A 6,000-nucleotide genomic window follows, 5' to 3' on the forward strand; every position below is an offset into this window, starting at 1 on the left:
CGTTCTAACGATTACCTGAGAATACAAGTTATTTTGAAAACGGTCAACATATATAATGTTGGTGAGTTCATAAGTGTGTTTGATGTAAAATAGTTTATGTCATTCGTAAAACCCAGAAAATCCGATATTTTCTGTATTAAGACTTTTCTTGAAAATGTTGTGATGATCCTGTAAGTATATGCGTGAATGATTTCAAAACGTGAATAAAAGAGAAGTTTTGCATTATAGTTTTGAAAGTACAGATGAGTAAGATTGGTTTCCCCGGAAAACCCGATGTTTTCCGATAAAAAGTTATGATAGTTTTGCATTATTGTATCGTCACATCGAATGAAAATATGATTTCCCTTGATTACTTAAATGATATCGGATTTCTACGTGAGTCGTTATAACCATCCATGATAATGACTAGTTCGTCTGTCTTGGCATTCTAATGAACACCGAAATTTGATCTTAAGATTTTGTCACCCTAGACTGGCCGAGTCTAACTGCAGCGAACAACTTAGGTGTGGGGGAGTCACCCCCGTATAGATCTATACACAAACTCTCGCTCTCCCTCCAGGAGACTTTGATTACAACTACAGACTACGACCGACACTTATTGGTGTCACCCATTATTACTCACTTAATCCATATGAATTTGATTAACCTTGATTAATGATCTGATTTTAGTTTACTTGAAGAGAAGATAAGCCTAAAAGACGAGGAGAAGATGACTACTAGGCCCTACTAATTTCGTATGTTATTTAAGGTTGTCGAGTATACGAAAAGCGTGTTGGCCCATTTCGCATATGATTTATTTGGACCTTACTAGTAATGCTAATGGGCCACTGAGACCCAATGGCATGTAAAAACCATTGAGGGTCCCTTAAGCATGTAACTGGGTCACAGGAGGCCCAATAACATGTATTATTTATGTTGGGCCCAAAAGTCATGTTAATGAGTCATGAAGGCCCAATAAGCATGATTAGAATCTCTCAAGCCCAACCATTAGAATGTTTACTTGTTTTGTATAGTATTAATGTTGCGAGTTGTTTAATCGATATGTCGTAAAAATCACGAATTTTGTTTTATAACGATTCATAGATTTATAAAAATAGTTATTTTTCTATTTAAAACCCATAAGTTATAAAGTTTTGTATATTTTGACCCAATTATTTTATTATTAACATAATTGACCAAAAATATTAGTTTGACCTATTGAACCCTTTATTTTGGTGAAGTTGGCAATTTTAGTCCTTTTTATAACAAAAATGACATATTAGGTCCTTGAACTATTTTTCTTGACATTTTTGACTCAAACACTTATTTAAATAATGTTTTAAACCCAAAAGTAAATTTTAGAAAGTTTCAACCCTTTAGTTAAAAGACTTGCATTTTAGTCCACCTTTTTCGCAATTTTTACACTTTTTACCCAAAATCCAAAATCTTTGCATTTTCAATCCTTTTTAGCAAATAAGGTCATTTTAACCCCAGAAATAGATTCATTTACTTTTCTACTCACTGTTTTGAGAAATTTACCATTTCAGCCCCTTAAAACCATATTTTTCGCATATTTCGGCCTATGGGTCGAAAAGCCCAAAATTTAGCCCAATAAGCTACAAAGTTCATTTTTAGTCCTTTGAAAAACATAATGTTCATAGAAACTTCCATTTTAACTGTTTTGACATTTTGAGCCTTGTAAAAACCGTAAATGACAACTTTTTCCCAAACTTTTGTTTATTTGACAAAAATAGTCCAATAATAAGTTTTATGTTGTAGTGTGTTATTTTAAAGCTTGTATAGTAGTTTATCTTGACATGTTAAGTGAAATATGACCTAGATCACATATTTTTCCTTCTTGAACTATAGATCTCAAAATATCTTTCATTTTTAGCACATATTTACCACAAAAACACAAGAAATCACACATAACATACAAATACACATAGATCTTCACATTTTACTTGTATTCTCCCCCATAAATCATATGAAAACCGAAAATAGAGGGGTATGAACTCACCTTTGCTTAGTTGCTTCGGTTTTGAAGAAGGTGTGAAGGAGATTTTTGGTCCTAGCAAGCCTCCTAGAGTTGATTTCGAACTTAAGAAGCTCTATGAAGAAAAATACCAAAACTTTGTTTAAAAGAGTGATCTATCAAGAGAATGGAATGATAAAACTTGGAGGTGTAAAGACTTACCAAGAATGATGATTATCTTGTGAAAACCTCTCGAAACACAAGCAAAAGTTTTGAGAATTTTGGATGAAGAATATGGATGAGTCTTGAGAGAATTTGAGAGAGTTTGCTGTGATGTGTGTGTGTTTTGGTGATCCTCGGCCGAGAGTAGAAGAAGAGAGGGGAGAGAGAGAGAGTGTGGTGAATGACTAGCTTGGATACATGTTGGGTTTTGGATGGGAGTATCAAGTGTAATAGTGAGGTGGCAACCTTAAAAGTCAACTCTTCTCCCTTTTTTGTGTAGTTGGGCCGAGAGAGAGAGAAGGGAAAGAAAGGCTTGGGCCTTTTGTGCTAGAGTCCATAATATGAAGCCCAAATTGATGGTTTTCGGCCCATTGGACCCTTAGGGTCGTTTACGGCCCAAATTGCATAAAAGAATGAGTTTTATGGCCCATTAGGGCTTATTGGATTTGTTATGGCCCAACAAGGCCCATTAAGGTAAACCAATCCATTTTAGGCCCATTATGGCCCAAAAAGTTTAGTTTCATGAAAGTGGGTTGAATTAGAGCCCAATTACGAGTTCTAAGCCCAAAATAGTCACATTGGAAGTTTATTGGCCCATTAGGTCCAATAAGGAAATCCTAGTCCATAATGGACTTAAACCGGGATTTCTAGGGTTTTCAACTTTACTTGATGAATCTAGGTTTGAATGTGCTTCCATAGATTGAACTTCAAGCATAACATGAATTAGGGTTTACGAGTTTACAGTAAATAATGTTTACAAGAGTATAGAATTTCCTAGCTAGAATGCTAGTTGTGACATCATCCCCCCGTTAGAGGGAATTTCGTCCCGAAATTCTTTTTGAAGCTAGATTTGAGAATGCGAGAATAGGTGAGGGTACTTTTGATTCATCTGGTCTTCGCGTTCCCATGTGAATTCCGGTCCACGTTTCGCGTTCCACCGAACCTTCACTATTAGAATGCGGCTTTGCTTAGTACGATTCACCTCCCTGTCCATGATTTCAACTGGCTCCTTGATGAACAGGAGATTCTCGTTGATTTCGATTTCTTCTAACGGAATGACGAGAGTTTCGTCGGATAAGCACTTCTTCAAATTGGAAACATGAAACACGGGGTGTACACTGCTGCAGTCAATAAGCCACTGGACCAATTCGGGCAAGAATCTCGAATGGTCCAATGTACCGTGGGTTTAGTTTTCCCCGTTTCCCGAAACGGATCACCCTTTTCTAGGGGGAGACCGTTAACAACACCCGATCCCCGACTTGAAATTCTAAGGGCTTTCGCCGTTTATCAGCGTAGCTCTTCTGTCGGTCGCGTGATGCTTGAAGTCGAGCTTTGATTTGAACTATTTTCTCTGTCGTTTCGCGTATGATTTCTGGTCCTGTTAATGCATTGTTTGGTGTCTGCCCTCTTGTCGCCTACCTCTGTCCAACACAACGGTGATCTACATTTACGACCATATAATGCTTCGAAAGGAGCAACTTTGATGCTTGTGTGATAACTGTTGTTGTACAAAAACTCAATTAAAGGTAAGTGGGTATCCCACAACCTTCCAAAGTTTATCACATACGCTCGAAGCATATCCTCAAGCGTTTGAATGGTTCGCTCACTTTGACCATCCGTCTGTGGGTGGTAAGCAGTGCTCATGCCGAGTTGTGTCCCCATAGCCTTCTGTAGCGATTGTCAAAAGCGTGAAGTGAACCTACTATCTCGATCTGAGATGATAGATATTGGTACTCCATGGAGTCTCACAATTTCCTTGATGTAGATTCTTGTTAGTCGCTCCATCTTGTATGTCTCCTTTATTGGCAGGAAATGGGCGGATTTTTTCAACCTGTAGACTATTACCCATATGGTATCCAAACCATCTGTTGTCTTGGGTAATTTGGTAACAAAGTCCATAGTAATCCTTTCCCATTTCCACTCGGGTATTACCGGCTGTTGTAATAGTCCCGAGGGCTTTTGATACTCTACCTTCACTTTAGCACAAGTAAGGCATTTGCTAACGTAAGTGGCAATCTCTGCCTTCATGTTAGGCCACCAATAACATTGCTTGACATCCAGGTACATTTTATCTGATCCTAGATGGATGGAGTATCGTGTCTTATGAGCTTCATTCATGACTACTTCTCTGAATCCTCCAAGATTAGGGACCCAAATTCGGTTCATGAAATAATATGTTCCATCCTCCTTGACTTCGAAGTTCTTTTCCATTCCACGTAACGCTTCGCTCGTTCTGTTTTCTGTCTTCATGGCGTCGAACTGGGCTGCTTTGATTTGTGAGGATAGATGGGATTGGATTGTTATTGAAAGAGTCTTCACACGAAGATTTGAGTATTATTTCCGACTCAAGTCATCAGCTACCGCGTTAGCCTTTCCTGGGTGGTACTTGATTTCGCACTCATAATCGTTTAGCAGCTCAACCCATCTTCGCTGCCTCATGTTTAACTCCTTTTGATTTAAAATGTGCTGGAGACTCTTGTGGTCGGTGAAAATGGTGCACTTGGTACCATAAAGGTAGTGCCTCCAAATTTTCAAGGCGAAGACCACAACTCCCAATTCGAGATCATGGGTGGTATAATTCACCTCATGTGTCTTTAGTTGTCGGGATGCATAAGATATCACCTTACCACGCTGCATGAGTACACAACCTAAACCCTGATTCGAAGCATCGCGGTAAACTACGAAGTCCTCTGTTCCCTATGGTAGTGATAGTACTGGTGCACTACAGAGAGCTCGCTTCAGAGTTCGGAAGGCAACCTCCTGCTTTTCTGTCCATTCAAATGGCACGCCCTTTTGTGTAAGCATGGTAAGTGGCTTGGCTGTTTTGGAGAAGTTCTGAATGAATCTCCTGTAATAGCCTGCGAGACCTAAAAATTGACGAATTTCTGTAGGTGTCGTTCCGACTGCCCATCCTTCAATGGCTTTGATCTTAGAAGGGTCCACATGTATCCCTTCTTGGCTGACAACATGACCTAAAAAGTTTACGCTACGGAGCCAGAACTCACATTTAGAGAGTTTTGCATATAACTTTTCAGTTCGTAGAGTTTCCAAGATTTGTCAGAGATGTCGGCCATGCTCCTCTTCGCTTCGAGAATAGACTAGAATATCGTCGATGAAAACAATGACAAAGTTGTCGCGGAATGGTCGGCAGACTCGATTCATCAGGTCCATGAATGCGGCGGGGGCATTCGTTAGACCGAAGGGCATTACAACGAATTCATAATGTCCATAGCGGGTTCGGAAAGCGGTTTTGGGAATATCCTCTTCCCGGACCTTGAGCTGGTGGTAGGCGGACTGCAGATCTATCTTAGAGAAGTAATTTGCTCCCTGGAGCTGGTCGAACAGATCGTCGATTCGTGGAAGTGGGTAGCGATTTTTTATAGTGAGCTTATTCAGCTCTCTATAATCGATACACATCCTAAAGGATCCGTCCTTCTTCTTAACAAAAAGGACCGGAGCTCCCCAGGGTGAGAAGCTAGGTCGGATGAATCCTTTACTCAAGAGCTCGCTGAGTTGGCTTGACAGTTCTTGCATCTCCGCAGGAGCCAACCTATAGGGTGATTTGGCAATGGGCGTAGCTCCCGGTACCAGGTCAATTCGGAACTTGAGTTGTCTTTCTGGGGGTATCCCCGGAAGATCTTCGGGAAAGACGTCCGGGAAGTCGCAAGCCACTGGGATGTCTCGAATATTGACCTCTTCTTTGGACTTATCCACTATGTGTGCCAGAAACGCCAAGTCCTTCTTTTGTAGCTACTTTTGTGCCTTAATGCATGAGATAAGATGAAGGTTCATATTGGGTTTGTCTCCGTATATAATTAGGGTTT

Source organism: Lactuca virosa, chromosome 5 (assembly GCF_052849685.1).
Source record: "Lactuca virosa cultivar CGN04683 chromosome 5, Lactuca_virosa_CGN04683_v6, whole genome shotgun sequence".
NCBI lineage: Eukaryota > Viridiplantae > Streptophyta > Magnoliopsida > Asterales > Asteraceae > Lactuca > Lactuca virosa.